Here is a 12709-nt window from a genome sequence, read left to right on the forward strand (position 1 = left end):
AAAATATACCGGCCGAATTGATAACCTCCTCCTTTTTTTTGAAGTCGGTTAAAAATTCACACACCATGTGCAGTTCGATCCAACTTGAGAGATAGGATAGTTTAAATCTCAAATCGTTTTAGCGGGCGAAGCCGCGGGCGGTAAGCTAGTATTTTAATATATATTTATTCATGAGATTTTTTCTTTGATTACATAGAGCACTTTAACTTAGTCATGCAGTTGAAAGCAGTAGAAATGAAATATTTAATTAGATAAATTTAATGATTGTTGTTAACTGTAAATAAAGTAGATTAAGTATTTTTCGTATTGCCAAATAGAACCGAATTTTCAATATGTAGATACATATTTAGATAATATTGTGAGATTTTCAGAAAAAGTATTGACGAGATATATCGCTTTAAAATATGAAATTTTGCGTGTATAAAAATAATAGAGTAGAATGTAGATAATGAATATAAATTATTTATACAATTCAAACGATTAAGGGCCGATTTTTCAATCATTGGTTAAAACTTAACCGTCCAATAAAGTATTACACGATAATATTAAAATGTCACTTGTAAACTGTCAATTGCATGCAGAATACATTTTGAAATGGTAGTTTAATACGTTATTCGACGAATAAGTTTTCACCGAGGATTGAAAAATCAGCCCTAAAAATTAATATCCAGTGATTGAAGAGTTATTTTATATTAAGAATATATTTTATGTAAAATGCAAATATATTTTATATGAATAACCACTAGCGTTGTGACTTGTGGTTAACATTGGTTTTTAGACAAATATGATTCAGGTTCTATAGAGACAAAGTCTCGATTTAAAAATATAAAAAATGCCTTAAAAAAATAACTTTTTAAATCCCACCATGAAACATTGGTTTGCATTTTGAAGTTTTAGAAATATATTTTGTAATATACATTTGTATGTATATTTATAGATTTTGTACAAAAGTTTACGCACAAAAATGTTAAAAGATATTATACGTAATGTTTTATGAAATTTGTATTGTATTCTTCCAAATTTTAGACTATCTTTGATGTGTCTAGGTGCTATATTGTGGTGCCTAATTCCAGATATTATTTATAAACTTGTGTTCTAGATTGTATAATATAATATAAGCGAGTGTTGTCAGGTGTACACAATGTATTTTTATGTACTTAATGATGTAGGTGTTTTAATAAAAGGTCAAACGTAATTTGTGTCTAATTTACCCCTACCTATAATACTGATACAGCTAGATTGGTTTATTTCAGCTACTTTCATAGTATTATGTCCTATGGAATTCTACTATGGGGCAGGGCAGCAGATATAGAAACTATATTTATCTTACAGAAAAGAGCCATTCGCTCTATATATAATTTACGTGCTCGGGACTCACTAAGAGATCTCTTTAAGAATACTGGTATACTTACTCTACCATCACAGTATATATTTAATAATATTTTGCATGTACACAAAAACGCCGACTTACACACAAGAGTAGGAGATAGACACTGTTATGGCACAAGGAACAGAAATAGAATTGAAATGCCATTTTTCCGATTAGCTAAAGTTAAAAATTCATTTATGGGTCAAGGTATACGCTTTTACAATAGAATTCCTCATAATATTAGAGAGTTTAGTAGTTCTAAATTTAAAACTTATATAAAAAATGTACTAGTTCAGAGAGCGTACTACAGTATTCAGGAATATATGGACGATAAAAACCCATGGAGGGTTGTCGCGTAAAAACCACAGGACAGTTCTTTGTATATTATGATATATTATGTATTTAGATATAAGTTACATATTATGTAATATCGACATGATTTTAAAAGAGCAACTATGGAGTTTCTTGCCGATTCTTCTCCATAGATCACTGCTTTCCGAATCGGTGGTAAATGTTAAAATAATTATGTAATGACGATTCGAAAGTGCTACTAAATAGTAGTCTAATTGAATAAATGAATGTTTGAGTTTGAGTTTTGAGTTTGAGCTATATATACTATATTATGTTTTATGTCATCCATTATTTTAACAATAATGGATGATTTCAAAAACTCCTAAATCGATTTTGAAAATTATTTCATCTGGTATGTACCTTCGTGTTCGTACCTACAATAATATAAAGTCAATGAACATTCATATACTGCACTAAATTAGAATCACGAGCCAAATAATTCTGCAGTAAAATAGAAAACTAAATTCACAACAAATTAATGTTAAAAGCTCAAGCTTTTATTCTTTGAAACTTGTCTTCGGTTTTGACATTTACGTTTATTTTCTGTCATGATACGGGCTCCACTTTCAAATCTTAATACGACCCGTATCTTTTACAATGAATAATCATAACTTTTAACTGGATTGCTGTTTTTATAATAAATATCTCGTCTCTACTACACCCTTTGTAGTAGTATTAAAAGTAAGTACACCCTTATGAAGAGTACTTTTAGTGGAATATGTTTTTCAACTTTAAACCTTCACTGAATAGCAGAATATATTTTTTAATATAAAAAGAAATAATACATTATATATTTTATCGCAGTTAGAACTTAGAAAGCTGTACAGATGCAATGAAACCACAAAAAATAAGCGCCTGTGGTATATTATTAGCAATGACGTTAATAAGCATTGCGATAAAAATTATCGCAGGCACTTAAAATCACAACGAAGAAAATCGCGAATTAATTTCACATGCAAATGCAGAACAATTAATTAATTGCATTACCATGACATGTTAATTTAGCATGATGCATCGCGTTTCATACTGGTCCATTAGAGTAATAAATCAGATGAAGTGTTCAAATAGGTTTGGCTTTAAAGAATCCACTCGAGGATTGTAAATTTATATTTCAAGTGCACTTGATGTATGCGGTACTATTATCTTAATACGTTGCCACAGGGTAGAGAAATTGGTTGTACGGTTACTGTGCTCTGTTTACTGTTAGGGTTATATTATGAAAAATGTATATTCTGTGATTATTATGGTCGGACAACAGCATAGGTAACACTTTTATGTATCAAATTTCCTCGAATGTTGAAGTCTCTAGATGTATTTAATTATCATCCAACTATATTTTTTTAAGTTCCTTCGTATTAATACGAAAATCACTAATCTTAATAAAATAATAATAGCGAAGTTGATTTGTTTTATGGGAGCATCGATCAAAAGTTATTTATCTAAAAACGATATTTTGTACGATGAAATTTTGAATAAACCAATCATAAGTCACTTCACAAATACAAAGCCGATTTATACCGTAAAATGTGCGTGTTTAATTATTTGGCTTTTGCGGCCGATTTTAATTAAAGTTATAGATTATAGAGATGTTATACCAACAAATACAATATTAATTTCGACCATTATTCATAGTTATAATAATTGAACATTCATACTGTATTTTACTCTGTGTACGATATAGAGAGGTAGGAACATGGTTTTTTCCGACGAGTGGAAAGCGTCAATGCCCCCTGGCTTGGAGTAAAATATGTGACAATGATTGAGGGGATATATCTGAAGATTTATAATATTTTGAAGTGAACATTGTTTAGAACTTTCTTTAAATTTCAGGGCCGCATCATGACAATACAATCACGTTATGGAGTGTAACGACGATTTTGGTATAATTGAATATTGCCAAAGAAGTTTCACTTCTGACGCGTACTCGGCACACACGATTTTTTAAGATTCTCCACTATTTCGATTTATTTGTCTGTAATTATTAGTACCTAGTTAATTGGTATAAGTTTTGTTGAAATAACAGGAGCATAACTGGAAAGATCGAGTTCAGAGATTATCTACCTACATACATATACATATACAGGGTGTAATCGTTAAGTGTGCACAGGCGATTATTCCGTAACTATTACAGATATCAAAAAACTTTAAACTGATATCGAAAGTATTTAACCTAATGAGTAAAATGGCCATAATAAATTTTTAAAAATAAAACGAGAAATATCTAAAAAATTAACTTGAAACCCTCCCATACATTTAGTATGAGATACGAATATCCCATGTACATGGGTTGATCCGAAAGTAATGATAATCAATATTAAACAAGGTCATTACAGTTATAATAATTATGTAGTTCTCTAGATAGTCTTCTAACTAGAAAATATACATCAATATTTTTTTTCCTAAACTTAAAAAAAAAACTTTGACTTCATCCACAAAAACCCCTCCACGCGGCCATCACTTCGCTGTCGTCTTAAAATAATTTATTGCTAAGAAAGTGTTTCTTGTGCCGAGGAAAGAGATAAAAGTTAATAGGAGCTAGATCTAAAAAATAGGGTAGGTGTTCAAGCATTTTGAATGCCGATTTTTGAATGGCAGCCATCGCAACTGACGCTTTGTAATCTGGTGCGTTGTCTTGGTGAAACAGCGTTCAGGTCCGCAGTTTGCCATGTCTCTTTTCCTTACTAACCTACCGCAATCTTTTAATTTGGTCTGTTTAGTAAGAGCCCAATAAAGTGGCTACCTTTTTAAAATATTCCACCATAATTATTCCTTCAGCGTCCCAAAAAACTACTGCTTTAATCTAACCTACTGATTTTCACTTTGAATTTCTTCATCGTCACTTTGGAAGCTCGCATCCAGGACATTGATTGTTTTTTGGTTTCAGCATAAACATGGTGAACTCGGGTAACGTCCATGATCACAAAACGTGACAAAAAATTATCCTGATATCATTAAAAATTTAGAAATTTACACTCTACATGTCGAATCGTTGTTTTTTCTTTTCGTCGGGAAACATTCTGGCACGCACGGTTCACATTCAAATTAATGTAAATAATTGGAAACGTGGCCTGTTGATATGATTTTTTTGTGATTACTTAGTGAATACATGAGCAAGCAAAAAACATTTATTTTATATTTTTATGTGCACAGGAAATACCCAATTATCATTACTTTTGGATCAACCTAGTACATTTAATATGAAAGATTTTAGCTTTTTCTTTCTTTTTTTGGTTTTCTGCTTTAATTACTTCGCAAATTTGAAGGGAAGTTCATTTAGAAACTGTAAATAGAGCTCCTCATTGTATTGCACAATGAGGACATCACTTCGAAAATCTGCTATGAATACAAAATGTATGGGAAATAAAATGTATGGGAGCGTTTAATGTAACATTTTTGGATATTTCTCGTTTTATTTTTAAAAATTTATTATGGCCATTTTACTCATTAGGTTAAGAACTTTCGATATCAGTTTAAAGTTTTTTGGTATCTGCAATAGTTACGGAATAATCGCTTGTGCACACTTAACGATTACACCCTGTATAGTTCGTAGAGTTGTATAAATTTAGAACAATAAGAACAATTGTCTCAACAGTTCAGATAACAGCTGTAAGCCTGTAACCGTAACAAAGTTTAATTTTCTATTGGAAATTAGTATTTGTGATAAGAACAATGATATTTTCTTCAGTTCAAGTATATTCGGTTGAACATTGTACATTAATAGTCTAAGTTGTAACAACACACAGCTGATAGATGTAATAAAAACACAAATAAAAGCATTTTTTGAAAGTTTTTATTGCAAAATGGGAATAGGATATTTCACGGTTCCAATAATATTACTCAAACTCATGCTTATTCATTCTTCATCAAGTCTTTCTTTATCGTTGATTATCTATAATATACTAGCTGTGCTCCGCGGTTTCACCGGCCGCGACGTGGCTCCGCTCCTGTTGGTGTTAGCGTAATGATAATATATCGCCTTTGCCTTCCTCGATAAATGGGCTATATCTAACACCGAAAGAATTTTTCAAACAAAAAAACTCTTCAGCTCTATACTATTAGTATAGATTAATTAGTATAGATTAACTCGGAATATCACCTTTTACTACATTAAACAGACGCGCCGACTGAATTAAAATCTTCTTTCGGTCATATCTCAAGACTTAACCTGAAACATAAATGCATTGTATCCTAAACTCGATCGACCGACAGCCAATAATTGATTGCAGAGATGAAACGGATGTATGCAAAACAATGTGTGCGAGCGAGATGCTAAACTGAAAATGTACAGGTGCATTTTAACTGGGAAATATCTCTTGCATGTGTTTAGGAACATTGTATGTGATATGACCTCCTTGTTAAAGTGGTTGTAGCTTTTCATTCGAGAGGTTCGATCTTTGGTAGAGATAATATGAGTAATCGTCATACATATTGCGTATATTATATAAAACGTATATGTATATAAAATAGGTATATATCATAGATTTTAGACAAATATTATTGAAAATATATAAATTAACTAGCGGTTCGCCCCGGCTTCGCTCGTGGTACCTACATGTTTAAACTATCCTATCTCTCAAGTTGGATCAAACTGCACATGGTGTGCGAATTTTATTATAATCGGTTAAGTGGTTTAGGAGTCCATTGAGGACAAACATTGTGACACGAGATTTATATATATTAAGAAGATTACTGAACCATGTTGTTTTTTCTCGAACTTTCACACAAATATACTTAATTTACTCGTTTTAAAAGACAAAATTTTCCTCTTTATAAAGTCAGTATTGATAAGTAATTAAGAGTTATTACGTACACACGTAATATATTCAAAATAACAACACCTAAAAATCAACCTACCCAAAAAGTTTAATACCTTAAAAAATACATCCTGTATTTTCAACAAACAACATACAGTGTGAGCGATATTAAATCTTAAGCTGAAAAAACACGATACAGCTTACAGCCGTCGAGGCGCGAAATCACTGGGCCGTTCAAAAATATTATATACAGAGTGTTCTGAAAACTTTAAAAAAATATGACATTGAATTAATTAGTAATTAAGAGTATTATTATTCTTTAAATTATTTATTTCTAATTATCTTAATTTTGTAACTCTAATATAAAAAATGTGTGCGTGTACTAGTGTGCACACGTAAGAAGTGAAACTTCTTTATGACCTTATTTTTCAAAAAATAATTTACTTTATGCAACTTTACAGAAATACGTCGAAGCACGCGTGGTAGGGATAAGAAAAATATGGCGCGTAACGGAAAAATGTCACGCGTAACGAAAAAATGTTACACTAAATTTTTTTCCAACCCCGATAAAGAAGTTTCACTTCAACAATTTGATATAAACTACAGAAAAATAATTTATGAGTACTTACAAATTTTTTAAATGCTACAAAATGTTATCGTGATTTTTATTGTAATTTTTTATCAATTAGCTTAGGTAACTATTGTATAATATTGCTTTAGTCCATAAGACATGCCTACATCGTACAAATGTTTTAATATAGCAAGACAAAAGCATTCCTAGACATTATTAATATAGATTTCAATATAATATTCGCAATTTAGTGTAGCCATGATACGGACTAAAATTGCATACGTCAATACTGTACGTCAAGGCAAATATTCAGGTAAATTATATTAAATTGAATACTTATGTATTATTCGAATATATTTCTTTCATGCTATGTATAGTTAACGTATTTAAAACTGATTTTTTCAATTTTAAAATAATATGCCTGACGTAAAATAATAGCAACCCTCCACATCAGCGTCATTCACAATGTTGCAATGCAAATTACCAAGGTGTAACAATTTGGTTACAATTCTTCATTAAATATAAATGAATTTGATTCGAAGTGTTATATAGTACGATTTCCTACTTTTATACCAAAAAATGATTAGATGAAAATATAATATACTAGATACTTTTGTATAAATATTATTAAATTATACTTATGATAAAAATTCGGCGCCTACAGTTTTTCTAATGCAACAAAGAATCAGTCTGTATAAAGTGACGTCACATGTAAAAACAACTCATTCGGACTACTAATCCCACTGCGTTCCAATTTGGCTACTTAACGCTTTTATTAACTTCTATAGCTATGTATTAGAAACGGTTAAAATATGCGCAGCTTCACCACAGATTTTGATGGGGTTTTTACTTTTTAATAGATATAGTGAAGAGACCTGCCTCTTTTTTCTGTCTCGTTTTAATATATTATCTATAGCAAAAAGTTATTTATAACTTGTTAAGTTTGATTTTTTTTTGTATAATGGAAAAGGAGATGGATGGATGAACATGATGTCCAGTGACATATAAGGGGTGTTAATATCTACCAGAAAAATTTTCCCAGTTATTGTAACATTTTTTTTATTTACGAGTTAATAAACCAAAACATAAATATTTTTTTCAATTTCAGTAAATCTTGAGATAAGATTATTCGAATGAATTCTGCAGCATTATAATTTTAGTAATAGATTTGTATTTTGCTATTACATTTTCGTTTCTATAACGTTCTGAAATATGAAATTGTAATAAATTATAATCTGTTTCTCATATAAAACAAAAATAAAACTATTCCATTGTCCATATTTCAAGACGAGACCTCATTGTTCATACTAAGACTACCTTAATGTTGAAAAATACTCTATAAATGTTAGATAAATCATTGAAAATGTTAAGAAATACGTAGAAATATAATTTGAGTTCCGCAACGAATCGTAAGCAGTAATAATAACATCCGTAGTACTTTATACTGTATATATTTTGTACCACAGCGAGTAAAGAGTAATGAAGATATAGAGACAGAATAATATTATAAATTAATTATGCAGGGTCTTCAAACAAATAATGCTTTTGATATATTTTAATCTGTGTAATAGTGTTTTCATATCGTGGAATCATTAAAAATAACAATAAATTATGTCGGTATAAAACATGTTGATTCGGTGAAATTTGATCGTTTTGCAGTGTATATCCCTTAGTATATCCAATCAGAATACATTTTTATATGTCCTATCTATGTCTGAATTTAGTTAGTAACAAAATATGAAGGTCAAATAAATCGAAAACAAAACAAACGAAATCAGGACGATGTAACTAGTGTAATACACTTATCGTAGCGTATTCTTCAATGTATTAACTAGACTAGAGGGAGGAAAAGAGTAGAGCCCAAAATTTTTACCCTATGTTTCAACTGACAGAGATCCCTGGTCGTGGCCTCTATTAATATAAGTGAAAAAATTAACTGAACATTGTTTAATATGTAACATATAAGGACAATATTGTATAGTCACATAGTTACGTCAATTCTACCCTTATTAGAATGTAGAGCCTTTTTTTTTGGGTTTTCATCACAGTGCTAATAATTTTTATTATTTAACGGAACCATCTGTGTCAATCATGTGTCAATATTATGTTGTATGTTCAAGTAAATCAATAATAGATTTATAGCGTTGTAGGATATTTTGTACCTACAAGTAGATGCGTTGGTGGTGTAATGGTCAGCATAGTTGCCTTCCAAGCAGTTGATCCGGGTTCGATTCCCGGCCAACGCACACTTTTTATTTCGTCTCATTTAATAATAAACATAAATTAAGTAAAGTATTGTCTTTACCTCGCAATGTACATGATTCATAGTCTTATAAATATTTCAACAATTTTATTATTTTTGCGGCCTCTATATTCCGACATTAACAAACTAATATTATAGAGTATAGAACCCAAAACTCTATATTACTTTCGAACGCCATAAAAAAAATTAGTACAATAATAAAAACGTCTAAATCAAAGCTGCTCTGTGCACACCCCATTTAAGATGTAAACACATAAGTATAGCACACCCCCTACAGGGGGTTGGTTTCAGTCGCAGCGGCGTACTGCCGCGAACGGACGCGAAACGGCGAAGCCTACGCCATTTTGAAAAAGGTTCCATAATTTAAAAATAAAAAACATTTATCCAGCCAGCCAACAATCAATAAAAAATCTAAAATACGTTCTTATCCAGCCAGCCATTATATTCGACCTTTTTGTATTCTATTTTCTTTTTTTGAAATTTAGAACTAAAGGTTTGAATATGATTGCTGGCTGGTGGAACGGATACATAAACTATTTTGCGAATATTTCGCTGTTAAACCTTTTTTAAATAGTGCTGTTTATTTTTTTTCATAGGGGTGTTTTTTGTTTGTTCGTCATGCCTTGAAAATCAATTGAGTAAGTATATACCTATACATACACAATAAAAAAAGAAAATGCTATAGTTTTAATTGTGCATTATGTTGATATTTTCCCAAATTTATTAATAGCAATCATTTCATATTCTGTCAAGATTTAGAATTTGTAGGTATGGAAAAAATATAGAATAATAATTTACCTCTACATTAGTTAGGTCAGTCCATTTTGAGACAAATATTAAAAAATCTAAATCTATATAGCCCTCAGATATAAACTCAAAATAGAGCTTGATGAACATAATATTAAATATGAAATAATTTTCATAAATATGTATAATATGTATCATATATTCTTCTATCTTTATATGTACATGTATATCGAAACAATTACGAGCTTTTCAGTACTGTTAACTGCAAAATATTTGAACGAAAAAAAAACATAATAAATACAATTCTGGACCAAAGCTTAGTTCCAAAAAGCTCTAATATATAATAATAAGTTATTTAATTACAGATTATGTTTCTGTGTTATTTTAATATGATTATCTGTACACCATCTACTCTGATAAGATAAGGAAGATTTGCTGTCTTCAAAGCTTGTAAAATTAATTCAAAAGGTCCCCAAAATTACTCTACAGATTTTAATATTTATTTTAACAGCAGAAAGCTTCCCTATTCCGGTGTGAAATAGGCTATATTTTCTTAAATTTAAGGATAGACCTTATTGGAGCCTGGGTAAAAAATCAGTCTTAACCCGGCATTGAGCCCCGAGTGGCCCGATCTGACCACGACACAATAGATTTTCTATTGTGTCTGTGATTCCGGGGGCTGAGTTATTAAAAAAACATTAAAAAACAAACATAATATTTTTATATTATTTAAGAAGTAAATGCAAATTAGTATTATTTTTTTTAATATTTACTAACATTGGCTTATAAGTCACGTACTAACATAAATGGATCTCTGTCATCTAATTGTTTAAAATAAATAAATAAATAAGACATTCATTATAACTTAATTGTGTTTGAACAATGAATAAATATTTGAAATCGAGTCTGAAGATGGTTTGTAAATACGGGTCCAGACATTACAGAATGTATCTATACCTTTAATAATTGAATTTCGTCTTTCAATTAAGTTGTTTAACAATTTATGGTACACTAGCTTTCCGAACGCAGCTTCGCTCGCGTTTTTAAAGAAAAACCCGCACAGTCCCGTGGATGCATATTTGTTACTCTTTCACGCAAATACTACTTAACCAATTATAATGAAATTTAGCACACATATAGAGGGTAACTTGGATTAACACATACGATAGATATTATCGCGGAAATCCCACAAGAACGGGAACTATGCGGGTTTTTTCTTTGAAAACGCGAGCGAAGCCGTGGGCGGAAAGCAAGTGTATTTATACCTTTATTAATTGAAATTTAGTTGTTTAACAAATGGTAAATGTGGGCTTAGACAACGTTAATGTGTGATATTGTGTACTTAAATTGTAGGTAATATATTTGTTTCCACTTAGGGATAATAGGCTTTTTATGAGGGTTAAAGTCATAAGCATAGTAAAGTACTAGCTGCGCTCCGCATTTTCACCCGCGTGGCTCCGTTCCTGTTGATCTTAGCGTGATGATAATATATACCATATAGCCTTCCTCGATAAATGAGCTATCTAAAACTGAAATAATTTTTCAAATCGGACCAGTAGTTCCTGAGATTAGCGCGTTCAAACAAACAAACAAACTCTTCAGCTTTGTAATATTAGTACTATAGATTAGCTAAGTTGGCCAAGTGCGAGTTGGTAGATAAAATATTGAGTTTTTCTTAACAACTTATGTTTTTCTTTGCCAATCTGAGCAAAGGCGAACTATGAATGATTAATTTATTACTTTTTTGCATTTCCACTGCATTGGTATTTTCCGAAGTCTGTGATTACGTCCACGTTGTAAAAAATTTAAACCTATCTATCAACCAGCGAGAGTCACATTAAAATCAATTCAACCGTTTCAAAGATTACCCGGAGGCCGTGACAAACACAAAAACGAAAACGGTACTATATACTTCGGTATATTAAGGATAAATTCTCAAGAAAATATTCGTTCCAAAATCACAGACATATCAATTTTACTATTATAAGCTCTATTCACACAATTACGGTCACAATCCATTTAAAACATCATTTATCACGCAATCAGTCAATACATTACTGGAATCAATTAATCAAACAAACAAAAGAACGAACACAAAGCTATAAAATATATTACCTCAACCGTTCCATTGTTATTTACTTTTGTTCTGGAATTAATGATTTTTTTCATGGCTTCATTGTGCGAAAGCTAAGGTATTTTTACTTGACTGCGTTGGGAGGGGTTATGTTTTCGAGTGAGCTTTCAAACAAGAGTTTAATTGTAATTTTGTGTTATACAGTGAGATAGATGCATTTAAGATCTGTTTACTGTTTAGTGATAGATTTTCCTTATGAATATTGAATATTTAGTGAACAGCCTTTTGTAATGTGCTAGCCAGACATTTTTGCGCTAAGTTAATAAATTGTTGTATAAATATGCAGGTATATAGGTATATAATAAATATTGGGTAGGTACGCTCTGTAGTGTGCAATTTCATGAATTTTACTTCGAAAGGTATCTTCAGATTTATCTTAGTACTAGTGGTCCGCCCCGGCTTCGCCCGTGGTACCTACATGTTTAAACTATCCTATCTCTCAAGTTGGATCGAACTGCACATGGTGTGCGAACTTTATTATAATCGGTTGAGTGGTTTAGGAGTCCATTGAGGACAAACA

The 12709-nt window shown here is 30.9% G+C and overlaps 1 protein-coding gene and 1 non-coding gene across 2 annotated transcripts in view; both read left to right on the forward strand.

Moving 5' to 3' along the window:
- The first annotated feature begins 9219 nt into the window (after positions 1 to 9219).
- Trnag-ucc lies at positions 9220 to 9291 on the forward strand. Its single transcript has one exon. It is a non-coding gene; the product is annotated as a tRNA-Gly (tRNA).
- Positions 9292 to 9904: 613 nt separating this feature from the next.
- The window catches only part of LOC123703326 (juvenile hormone epoxide hydrolase-like), a 56350-nt gene continuing 53545 nt past the window's right edge, over positions 9905 to 12709 (forward strand). The window contains exon 1 of the mRNA XM_045651284.1: positions 9905 to 9946. The gene's annotated coding sequence lies outside the window, so the exon portion shown is untranslated. The remainder of the gene's footprint in view (positions 9947 to 12709) is intronic.

This window comes from Colias croceus, chromosome 25, assembly GCF_905220415.1.
Source record: "Colias croceus chromosome 25, ilColCroc2.1".
NCBI classification, from domain to species: domain Eukaryota; kingdom Metazoa; phylum Arthropoda; class Insecta; order Lepidoptera; family Pieridae; genus Colias; species Colias croceus.